The 13,390-nt window shown below is 35.0% G+C and overlaps 1 protein-coding gene across 1 annotated transcript in view; it reads right to left on the bottom strand.

The window, feature by feature from the left end:
• LOC129574893 (cysteine--tRNA ligase, cytoplasmic) overlaps nt 1-13,390 on the bottom strand; it is a 349,418-nt gene that overhangs the window by 58,132 nt on the left and 277,896 nt on the right. The window lies entirely within an intron of this gene.

The raw sequence follows: 13,390 nt of genomic DNA, 5'->3' as shown, positions 1-13,390 counted from the left end.
CAACATTTTGTCACACTCATTGCCTGTTGATTAGGTGATCGATTAATTACAATTGTTGTCGCACAAACGTTCAATACAAGCTAATAAATTTATTGGTACTGATCTCACTGTAAATTCCCCCTTGAATGCACCATATCGATGCATTCAGCACATTCACAGTTCATTGCATTTAGATTGAGATCATCGGAAATTGAAAACCTGTTATATTTGCTAACATTTCCTGCAAAACTAATTAAAATCTCTGAATTGCAAATTAATTGCAATGTTATCAAACATCGAAATAAATATAAATTGCAGCAATATAAAACTGTGTCGTTGAGAATAAAAATGGGATTAGCCGAAACCGCTCGATTACATGTGAATCATTTTTGTGTAAGGGATAGAATACCGATGTCTTCTGCAATATTTTAGAACAGTCTCAAGATCTTCATCTTTGCTTGATGTTACACTTGTCACGTATCTCGTACCAGAAACACAAAAATGATTCACATAAAAATACGCGGTTTCGGCTAATCCCATTTTTATTCTCAACTTTTTAATGCTGGTCGTTATTTTTAATGCAATTTATAACTCGCAACATATTGTTGATATATTCAATTGTTTATTTATGCTTTTATTGTCAGACTTCGTAGTCTCAGCTCCGAACGCAGAAGAGAGTTTACCACTAATACTCGATAGCAAAACAAATTTTTTCCAAAGATAATTTTTTTCTTTTTTTTTTTAATTATTGAATAAAATCAAATAACTTCTGTTCCTGATGATGAATCAGAAAACATCCAGACTAATGTTGTCAAGAAAAAAATACCCAGACTAGTCGAGTCGACGTGTTTTCTTCATTATTTGATGAAAAAACGGAATTTCGTGGAAAAATTTTTTTTCACGATATATCTGCAAATGATTCAATTGAATCAAATGCAATGAGTATGAGAGGTCGGTGAATTTACATTGAACAAATATCCAGCAATTGATTTCTACTTAAAAAAAAATCCGTGATATATTTTCCCAAATAAAACGAATAAACATACTGCCGGCGATGTTTGTTGCGCTGTTCATCTGCATTGGCTGAAAAAAGTTCATCTCGTCGAATGTGTTTGTACGGAATGATAATTATGGAATTCTCAAAATAATGCCATAAAAACCATAAGCCAAAGTTGGATGGAGAATAAAGTAACTTATAAATCTAAGCCGATATGTGTGTGTTTTTCATGTAGTTTTTTGTTCCCTCATTCGTTGAACGAATTTCGTTCTTCCTATTGTCATAAATTATTTGCTGTGAATCGGTTAATTTTCTGTATTTCAATGTTGTGTACGACTTCATCGGCAATGATTGCTAGAGTGAAAGGAGCTATAGCATGTATAATGCAACCCTTCTTATCGTGTATCTTATCGTTGTTTGCAACATCATGCGATTAGCCAATTTGTATTGTATTTCATTGCGATTGTCCTAGACACAGATGACTAAAGACAGAGAATAGAAGGAAACAGTAACAGCATACACTCAAATCCAGCCGGCATAATCGAAAGTTGTCATTTGATTTTTGCGTTGGATTTTTCGAAATTCACCGAACCCACAAAATGTACGCGTATACAACACACACGCAGTCAGTGTGTACCTCGGTACAAATCATATAAGTGCCTTGTTTGAATTGAAATCATGGGCGAGTGAGCGAATTGGAGACAATCTAATTTGATTATACCGAACCAAGGACCGATTAACTGTGCCTGTGTGTGCTGGGCGAAAGAGGGATAAAAGGGCGAAAAAATAATAATTTAAAAGCGTAAACGATGCCTCATGAATGTTGTATGCATGTGCTTTAATGCACATCATGTTGACAAATCACACTTGGGTATGGGATCGTTTCTGCTGATGTCTGCTGTTTTCCGCATCCAACGGAACAAAACCGTTGTTTGTCCCGAACGGGGACGCGCTCAAACACACTGGTGCAATCTCAAGTGATTTGTATACGGTGTACGAAGTACTCCATCGTTGACTCGCTAAATGAATGATTATATATGTTGTTTAACGAATTTACGTTGTGAACGACAATGATGACGACGACGACGACGACGACGACGACGTTGTTCATGTCAACGGAGTACGCGTGCTGAAAATTGCCTGCATATTCACTTGATATGCTTATGAACGGGGTGCATTGTTTAGATGTGGCAATTGTTGCATTTCAAAACACCTTTTGTCACATTCTAAAGTGTGCAAAGTGACACATACACACACGCTCACAATGCACCGCTCATCCATGGCACATGAATCACAATGAACGCACCAGTGCGCGGTCGGTTCACATGAATCGAACGAGATAACACTTGCCGATGGCTGGTGAATGTACGCGTATGACACATGCCACTTGAGATTAATTGAACAACGATACAACTTATAAAACTTATGTTATTCATATTTGCATAATTCGTTCATTAGTCGTCAATTTATGTGTGTGAATCAGCACACAGTTTTTTTTTCCTCTCCATTCTGCTTGTCGCTGTTTCAAAGGCGATTCGACAGCCATAAGATGGTAATGGATTGTATTGATTCTTTGGATATATTCAATGGTCAATATTTATTTAACCATAACAATAATATATTCAAATGTTTATGGTTATTTGTTTAAAACGTTGACATTTAGGCATCACTCTCTCCGCCGTTGACCATTAGCTTTCAAGTCATTTAGCTTAATTTATGAAATTATAGCTGATATTTCTATATCTTAATTGGCCAAAAATCATGTTTTCTGTTTGCTTTTTTTCCTTTCCGTTTCACACCCAAACCGAAGAGAGAGAGAGAGAGAGAGAGAGAGAGAGAGAAACCATGTTTGAATATAATTATATCGACAAACTGTTCGTCATGCTGTTATTGGTTGATTTAGCATTTTTTTGAGGTCAATTCTCGATACACCCAAGTGTGCATGACTCACATTCAACAGCATGCTTTCGAAAAGGCAGCAGGTTTTGGAAAAAGCCACAAAGCCGGTGCCAATTTAAACCGCAACTGAAAATCGCCACATTCATTAATCACAAACGTTAAACGTCGTGGTCATTGTTATAAATCGCCGCATGCCGATCTCTTTCGAAAATGAATTCTTGGTAAATTGCGCGTAAGCCATGAATGAATTCTCAAGTGAGCAAACATCTTGGAGCTGAATGTCGACCGTTAACAACGGTGCAGCATTGTTGGAGAAAAAAGGCCATTGACAATGTCATATACTTTTCATAATCTTTTTTTTTTTTGGTCTCTTTTCGTTCGTTCGCATGAACGAGAAGCGGAAAAATTATTGCCATTTGGAATGTGCGGCGGTTTTTTTCCTATTGCTGTTGCTGTTGCTGCTGCTGTTGTTGTTCTCGTTGCCACTGAATGCACACTATTATTTTCATTTTCCCGTTTAATATATGTTTGGAGCGTGAATTTCGGGTGAATGTGTGTGTACGGTTGTGGGTTCCATCGAATTTCACGTTTTTTTTTGCAATATCTCAATAGGTACTTGAGGCGCGCACGGCATTGCCTCTCACTTGCAAGTGAATTTCAATGACGCTTATTGTTGTTATTACTGATGATGTTTTGTTTGGTGGATTTTTTTCGGCTTCTTTTTCTTCTTTCTTTCCCTCTCCCTCTTTTTCGCCTTGTCTCTCTTGCCCTCTCGCTCGGTTTGCTTCATTTTTTTTTGGCAAAAGCCATAATAATAATTCATGTATTCAATCCGCATAAAGCAGAGGCGCTCGGCACACGACACATCCTCCTTTGCAAAAGGCAATAATAATAAAACGATCCGGTGGCTCGGTGTTTTTTTTTTCTCTCGCTCCATACGCGAATGTGACTTTTTTTTCTTCTTCTCTTTCGGGTGAAAATAAAGAGAGAGAGAGAGAAAAGTAATCGTTGGCAGTGTGTAATAACGAACGGTTCACTAAACAAGAAAAACATATACTTGACTATTGGCATTTTTGAGCTTGAAAATGTACACACACACACACACACAAAAGACGCCCATATTGATAAACATTAATTTTGGCATTGCATAGCGAAAATGTGCCATTTTGTATGCAACCGTATAGCAAATCGCTACATATCAAAATTGACGCCGATTTTCGCAATCGTGTTGCCATTTGCACGCGATTTGATGTAAAATCGATGGCAAAGAATGTTCAGGCACTTTTCAACAAGTTGCATTAGTTTTTTGCCGGAGAAGAAGTTTCGGCTCTTGAAAATTCGATGCTTGTTTTGTTTTAAAGGACGAATAGCTGTAGCCAAAGCTCTTGAGCAGATCGTCATGTTGACTCTTGAATCGAGACTGTTTGCCTTAAGAATATGGAAAAAAGCAGCCAAGCTGTTTGTGTATACGATATAATGATGATGATGAGATACCATGGAACAGAAGGACACAAAGCATTTTTGCGTGCGAAGAGTATTATCGTCGATAAATCGCGTCTGTTGCACCCCGTTCTGTGTTGTTCGAAATGGTTTTTCGATTTGCTACCATCGAGACTTTGGCACTTGCTGTTCGGGGCCCACGTGACAAGAGAGACCGTGAATATATTTACATACGCCACAATTTTAATGGTTTATTATTACATCGAGAAAAGTACACCGTGTATGTGCATGTATGATTCGGTCGGATATTTTTTGGTGGAATAAATATTTACTGATTTATTTACCGTTACTTTTGGAATGTGGCTGAAACCGTGGCGCGAATACCGAGCGCATATATGCAAGGAGACCGCATATATGAATGTGTGTAATAATTTTCCCGTTTTCAACGCGGTTTATTCTCTCTCTCTCTCTCAATCGCTCTCGCGTACGCGCATCGTCTCATCTCAAATGGGTCGATTATTTTGTTTTCTGTGTTCAATTTTCGGTGTACCGTCTCTCTCTCTCTCTCTCTCTCTCTCTCTCTCTCTCTCTCTCTCTCGGTTTCTTCACAAAATAATTTCTCTCTCATCTTTCCGCAAATAGCATTTTTTTGTGCGTTGTTTTTTCCATCAAAGCCGAAAGACGAAGAAAAAAAATGATATTTTATTTTTGAATATACATTGGTCGAACGGAAAAAATAAAAGGCGTCTATTTATTATCATACGCATCATTCCGCATGCATGCAACTCACTAACTTACACACACAGAGAGCAGCAAAAAAAACGATACATAAATAAAATTAATAGCGAAAACGTGTTCAAATAGTAGTCGTAAACATGAATAAAATCACCATCATCTTTGAATGATCTCAATACGTCTCTCGTTCGCCCGTTGCCTCTCTGTCTCTCTCTATCTCTCCAAGTACTTGGGTTCGATGCTAAATAATGATATTAATTCGTTTGCATTTTCAAGTACATGATAATGTATTTTGTTGTGTTTTTTCTTCTTCTCTTCTTTTTCTCCTCAAAATATGCTGTTTTATATTTTGCCGCATAATGTATCATTCTGCTTACGTGTGTCCGTTTTTATCTGGTGCGATTTACTGCAGATGAACGCATATTTATAGTTTGTACAATATTCCAGAAGTGACGATTGCACCAAGAGCAAATTTACCATTCCGTCAAGAGCAAACGGCGGAGAAGAAGCGGAAAAAACACAGAAACGACTACTAAGTCGTTTCGAAAGACATAAAAACAATATCCGGGCAATAATTTCGTATTGAATTGCCATTAGACGTCAGTAAATTGCATTTGAATGAAGCATCCAATGGCCAATCGTTCTGCCATTCACTCTGGTGTCTGCATGATCGTGCATAATGGTCTTTAGTTATACTCACTTTGGTGTTGCTCGCTCGCTCTCTCTCTCTCTCTCTGCGTTCAATTTTCAGCTTACTGTAATATTAATGACTTACCTCACGACAAACATGACCTTTCACATGTTTTTATTTCCATTTGCTGATGCAATCAAAATTCCGTGACAAATGAAGTGAAACGAAACGAATGTTTTTTTTTTTCATTTTTGAATACGTTTGTGATTTAATTATTTCAATTTATGTACAGAGATTATCATAATATCATTTTTTAAGTAAGTACGATTACTGTGTTGTGTGTTGACAATTTGTTTATGCTCATTTGTTTCTTGTCAAATTAAATACGATGTTCAATTGTAAATTGTATGCTGTATGCTGGTTTTGTATTTGTTTTTTTTTTTTTAACATTTCGTTTTCTTTGTCGTTTATTCAATAATATATATAATAATTTATTTCGTCTATGTGTGTGTGGTTTGTGTGTATTTTTGTGTTCGCTATGTGTGTTTGGGTGTGGATTTTATTTTTTCTCGCTCCAAATGAACATATTTTCGAAAATAAAATTCTATCTGGTCTTTCCATTTTTTTTTAAATTTTTTTTTCCTTAAATTTGTGGCTTCAGAGTATACCTTCGTATTTTTCCCGTTTGTTTTTCTTTCTTTTTTTTGTCGTTTATTTATTTAAATGTTACTTAAATTTTTTGTTTTAATTCAACGCGTTTGCTAATAGGCGCATCTCATCTCACAGTTTTATCTCCATTTTATGAATTCTAATTCAATATTTATTATTATTTACATTAGACAACAACTGAAAAATAGTGTTCGATTTTTTTTTTGTTTACATTGTGTGGTTGGGTACGGTTATTTCTTAAGTTTTATGCTTTGTAAGTGGCTTTGTTTCAAAATCCCGTGTCTCATTTTGATGGAGTGTATGTGAGTTTTACTTATATTTATATGTATTTTTGTTTCTGGCTATGCCTATGCATGGGCTTTTGTTTTGTTTATATTTATTATCATTTGTTTCAATACAACGAAGAGTTAGAGTTTCATGTAAATTAAAAACGTTAACGGCACGAATTTATTCGATTCGATGATTGGTTTTTTTTCGACGTCTCTTTTGATCGGACTGTTTTTTTTTGTGAATTTAGTTTTAAATTAGAACTTCTAATTATATTGACACGTCGGTTATAAAACGTTTGGCTGGAGGCGTGACTGCAGGAAATTGCTAAAAATTGCGCTAAATTTGGGCTAACACTTGCTTATAAGCAAGCTTGAAACCACTGGCAACGAGCGAAGAAATGCTGGTTTTTTTCTTCTTTTTTTTCAAATGTTCTAATTTTTTGTTCTTTAAATGTTCTGATTTTTTTTTCAGAATTACAAATTCGTTCTCGTTGCGGAATTTAAATTTCATCATTCGTCAATGAAAGAAAGAACGACTATAGATTGTATTATTTAAAGTTGAATCGCATAATTTAATTGCGTTTTATTTTAAGGTCGCTTTCAATTTTTGCTTCAAGTTTAAATTCTGCCTAAATTTAGCAGAAAATTGTAAAAAATGAGGTAAGTGCTTTGAAATTGATGGCTAATTTTAGGGGTGATCTTAGCAAAATTGAGATTTTATTCCATTTTACAGAATCCTTGAGCATTTGTGTCTTTTCAAATTTTAAGCAAAAAAAAAATGCAGTCATCTAAGGAAATTGTAAGCGATTATAATTTTCTCGAAAAATTGCGTAGAATTGCAATTTAGGTAGAAAATTACAATGAATCACAGTTTCGAAAGTAAGAGAAATTTTCTCCAAAAATAAATGAGTGTGCAAAAAAAAATGGTACAAATTTGTTAGTAAAAAATTGCTAAATTCAACATAAAAAACATGGCGTTTGTTCGTGTGAATGGCTGATGTCTAGGAACTTTAATCGATGGTGAACGAACGGTGTTCGTTTTTTTGTTTGTTGTTGTCATGGGTTTAAAAAAAAAGTATCATTGAATAAATCACTGGCAATTGGGCTCAATTGAAACCGAAAAAAACCTTTCACCGTTACATCGAATGTAATAATATTCTATCCTGTGTCATTTTCGGGAGAGAAAAGACTGGCATTTTCAAAAATACTGTTTGAGATTCGAAATTCATCTAAGTTCACAAATATCGTGTTGTTTTCTTTTTAAAACTTAAGCATGATAAATATGTAACATATATTGTTGTGAAAACGGTCATATTTTTTCCAGTGTGTCCCCATCCATACAATTGTTTTTTTTTTTCATATATCATAATTTATTTTTTGTTCGAACCATAAATTTGTTGTTGTTTTTTTTTCTGTGTTTGTTTTTTTTCCCTAAATTTGTATATGCATAAAAATGTCTATAAGATAATTACTTAAAAAAGAGCGAGCCGTAATAGATATTTGTACAAAAAGAAAAGTCCATTTTACTTTTTTCCTAGCGAGAAAAAATAAACCAAATGAGAGAACTAGACGAGTAAAACTATAAATCAATTTTTTGTGTGTGTTTGTGATTGTAATAATATATGAAAAGACTGAAATCGAAAATAAATGGGTCACAAAAAAAAATAAGGAGACATTTATTTTCCTTTCTCTCCCTTCTTATTTCTTTGTTTTAAAAATTTTTCAATTGTTGTTGTTCGACAACGAAATAAAAATCAAATCGCGTGAACCGAAGAATCAACGTTCCTTCAAACGAACGAACCAAACGAAATGAACGAAAAATGAGTTCGATACAAAAAAAAAAAACGATGAATGAAATGAAAAGGAGTGTAAATACGAATTGAGTTGCGTGTCAGCTGCCTCATATAATATTTAATATCATTTATGTCTTTATGTAAAAGTCTTATGCAATTAAGCAACGCATTGGCATGTCATGTGGTACTCTTTTTTCTTTCTGCTATTCTATTTAATATCTTTCTTTCTTGTTCCTATGCAGAGTAGTAGCAACACAGCAAACAATTCGAAGGAAGGTGGGAAAAAAAGAATTATGGTATAATTGATTGGCTACGAAATTCATAAATATATATGTATCAATGAAGAGATTTAGAAAATACAATTGAGATTGAGAATTAGAAAAATTTTAATTGTTTTTTTTTTTTGTTTAAATCTTCGGTTGTGATTTATTCTCTCTTAATTAACTGAACGAAAAATGATCGCAAAAAATTTGTCGAAATTGTTGTTTGATTGATATTTGATTTAGACGTAATTTTCCTAAATGCACATTTAAATATATATGTATGTGTGTCTTCCAGAGTACACACGCAAAATTCACGCAAATGAAAATTCAACGAAACGAAAACGAAATCGGATTCATCGACCAAGAAAAAAGCGAATGACTCTTAAATGTTAAAATCAGACGAATTGACGAACAAAAATTTTTTTATCAAAAAATACGCACCGATTTTGTTTCTTTACTTTTTTTTTCGAAAACGAAAAAAAACGGACATCCACACCGAGAAAAAAAAATACATATTCAAGAAACATATGGACGCACGAATGAAATGAATTGTAAAGCAAAAGCTAAAAATTAAAGAAAAGAATCCATCATGGAATTGATGAGAGACAAAAAATCAAATCAAATCAATTCCACCATGTCCATGGAAGGCGTGAAGAAAAAGCTTGAACATTTCGAGCACATGTTTGTCTATAAAAAAAATGGCTTGTTTTTTTTTCTCTTTAACAAAAATCAGTCGATTATGAAGCGAATAAATCAAATGCAAATTGAACACAACACATTGGTTACAGAATGAGATAATGAGATATTGTTGAATGTTTTTTTTCTTCTTTTATGAATACGATGAGATATGGGAAAAATGAATATATTTTCTGTGAGAGAGAGAGAGAGAGAGAGAGAGAGAGAGAGAGAGAACAAAATTGTCGTGTTCTTGTCGCACGTAAATGTGTGTTTTCTTTTCTCTCTTCGTGTGCAAAAGAAAATGAACGCGTCCAAAATGCTACCGAAAAGCGTACGAAAGAAAAAAAAAACAATAACAACCCGATAGAGAGAGAGAGAGATAGTGGTGAGAAACAGAGAGTATGTGGTGCATAAAAAGAAAGAAAATGATTTTGTTATTCTTTGTTGTATCTCTAGGATTTAACATCTAACGACAAATTATGATTGTTTGTGTACATGTAAGATAATCCCCCAATAATTCGCAGCGCAAGAGTAATTTTTTTTGTTGCTTCTTGTGGCTGTTGTTGTTCGCCGTTGTTATTGTTACGTTTTCGGTATAAATATGAGCGAAGTGAAATGCAACGAGATGATCCTTTTATGCAATGCAAACACCGCCAGAGGTGATGTTTCTCATGTACACAACAAGGCTCTTGCAATGACGTTCTATGGTGTGTGCGAGTGAAATGGAGTGAGAGGAAGCGAGAGCGTGTGGTGAGCGTGCACCACCCGTCGAAAGTTTTGCAATGAAGAATAAGTTGCACAAACGTTAACAAGAATTGTATCTCTTTTTCACCGCGCTCACGCCCAACACAAAAAAGCACAATCGCTTGCATTGTTAAATCACACTCGATCTCCCTCTCGGGTTGCACCAGCATATCATCCCAGCTCTGTTTCTTGTCTCTCTTGCTGTGTGTGTGTTATTTTTTTTTTTTTGCTTCTGGATTTATCCCAACGAAAATAATAATACTCTAGCTGGTTTTCTGGAGGTCGTATATCGTATGCTTTATGATGATTTGCAAGCTTTCGAGTAGAAAATTTTTATGCAATTCAGCGCTCATCGTTTCGGTTTGTGCACCGCAGAGAGACATACACACTCATACTATATGCACAGAGAGCAAGCAAAAAGCATCGGGCGAGACACAAACGGAACGAAACATGCACAGAGAGAGAGAGAGAGAGAGAGAGAGAGAGAGAGAGAGAGAGAGAGAGAGAGAGAGAGAGACTGTCTGAGTGTGTTGAATGAGTGTGAGAACGATTCCAAATCGCAGGAATAATTGGTTAGAAGAATGTACGTGTTATGTTGTCTCCATTTCTTGCTTATTTGTGCATAACGATAATTACGGATGTCTTGGTTTCTGTTTCAGTTATATTACTTCTTTTTTTTCCTGCTTCCTTTGCTTCCAGATTGTGTGTGTTGACAGTGGGCTTAAATGGATGAATGTGTGTGTTTTAGAGAGAGAGAGAGAGACAGGGCATCATGCATACATATAAATATACATTTTAATATAAATATATGCATATATATAAATAACTATATAGATTTCTGTGTTAGTTTCACTTAGAATTTTTCTTCTGTTTTTTTTCCTGCTCATATTGTTCCGCTGCCTTTGTCGCGCGCATTTTCCACATTTATTTTTTTTTTATTTTCTCTCTCTAGCGCATTTTCCACCATATTTTGCAACCATCATCGCACAATCAATTCAGAAAAGAAAAATTATTTATGTTTTACAGGTTATTTAAAATGTACTCTATAAATGTAAGTATACGGTTCAGTCGCGCTCGTTCATTTTTGTTTTTGTTTTTGTTTTTGTTTTTCTTCTTCTTTTCTTTTACATAAATAACTGTGTGTTGTGTAATATCTATTTGTGTATGTGTGTTTGGTGGTTTCTTTTTGGTTTCGGTTGTTGAACGGGGGGTATATTGTGAATGGAAAAGGTTGCATGTCTAACATAGAACTGAACAACATGTACAGTAGAGTTTTGAAATTCTATGTTTTGAGATCACATTGAATGAATGTGGCGCCTTTATAAACTCGAATCCAGTGTCCAAAACCAGTCCATGATATGAATCCAGATACATCATATATAAACTACTAAATTGATGAATTCGAAAATTAAAAAGACGCCATAAATTGACACGCTAACCCTGCTTGTATCCACCCCATCCCATTCCTTTGGGATACCCATCAACCATGCCGACCAACACCATTGAATATTTCATGAATTGTCAACAGTAAATTGAGATATACACAATAGGTCAATCCGTTTAAAAATTAGTTTCGGAATTTTTCAATTTGATTGGTTTATTTATAAGCTGCTTTTTTTGTTCTTCATCATTGTTATTTGGGCCGGAATGCATGACATGGAAATGGAATATTGAAAACGTGTCGTTTAGATTTTCGTTGTTGTTGTTGTTTTTGTGGCTTTCTCCATCCTCGGCATATATTCAATGGTTTTTTTTTTCTTTCGTTTTCTGCCTCAATTTGAAACAAAAGCTCGACCGTCATCGAACACAATATGTATATCATAAATAATTCAATGGACTCTGGCACTGGGTAATAATGAGCACTAAACATTTTCTATATCTCTGTCGTCCCCAATGGTTAGAAAAAGGGGTTGATTTCAATTTACTCTCGTGACGGAGCTCGAGCGAGCGAGCCCGTGCGCGGTTTCTGTTATATAACTGGTTTGACTTGCAATCTCTGCCGAGTTGTGAGAGACTGAAGCAGAGAAAAAAAAAAATAAATAAAAGAACATATGTATTTTCGTGTTATTTATAGGCGCCGATTGAGATTTTTTGCATTATTTATCGTTTTCACATGGCTTTATATGCAAGAGATGAATGACATATTGTATGACGGCGCTGAGAGTGAGAGAGTGAATGTCGAGAGAGAAAAAAAAACAACAACGCCAGCATAGAACATGACACCACCATCAACAACAACAACAACAAAAATGCATAACACACACACATCAGATTGTAAAATATCTATATGTATACGTCAGTTAGTAGATGTGGATGGATGTATGAATGTTGCGAATAAGATAATGAAAATAGGAAGGCAATGTACATTCAATGGATATATATGAAGTGATATTTTTTTGTTGTTGTACTAGTTGTTGTTGTTCAACTTCTTTTCACTTCTATTCTCTCATATATATTTTTTTTTTTTCGGGAGGAGCACCCGCTCCACGCGAATGGTTCGAGTTTTGCGATAAATGCGCTGCTCTATCACATTCTCTTAATAGTGTGAGAAGAGTGGGTAATGCGAGAGCCAGAACGAGCGGGAGAGAGAGAGAGAGATAAAGAGTACAGGGCACTAGGGATGATGAGTGCATGCGGGGCCGCAATAAATGGATTCGGAACAAACCGCTTTGCCACATAATTTAAGGCCTATCCTGAAGTAAGTGGGCAAAGTGCGCTCCATCCATTTTCACTCATCCTCTCGCTCGCTTGTTCGCACTCTGGTTCTAAATATGGCGTATATATGCATTTTCCTCTTTTTTCAGCTTCTTCTTATGTGTCGCGCTCTCATACACCTCAACGGCATTTATGATGATGTTAAAATGTGTGTAATGCATTTTCTTTTCTTTCTTCTTCTTTTTTTTAAATAGAAAACTAACGTTTAATTTAAGTTTTTAACATACTAAATTGTATAGAGAGAGATAGATTGTTTTTTTTTGGGTGAGAATGTGAGTGTGTGTGTTTGTGTGTTTGTGAAAGAGAAAAAAGCTATTCTACTATTTGTTGTTGCTGTATATGAATACGCCATCACACCATTTATTACTTAACAGATAATTTTTGTTCATGAACTTCAGTTCCGTCCGTCCGTCCCATGCTCGTGCTCTCTTTCGTTTGTGTGTGTGTGTTTGGTTTTTTGTTCCGTGTCCTTTCATTAAATATGTTTTCTTATCGTGTGTTATGCAGTTTCGTGCATACGGTACAATGTAAATACTCTTTTTACTTTTTTTTTTTTTTTTCATATTCCAGCTATTCGT

The sequence above is a fragment of the Sitodiplosis mosellana genome, unplaced genomic scaffold (genome assembly GCF_009176505.1).
Source record: "Sitodiplosis mosellana isolate CC-2019 unplaced genomic scaffold, AAFC_SMos_1.0 Smas_scaffold_6165, whole genome shotgun sequence".
Lineage (NCBI taxonomy): Eukaryota > Metazoa > Arthropoda > Insecta > Diptera > Cecidomyiidae > Sitodiplosis > Sitodiplosis mosellana.
The sequence above is the reverse complement of the archived record's forward strand: the minus strand, read 5'-3'. Positions and strand labels throughout refer to the sequence as shown.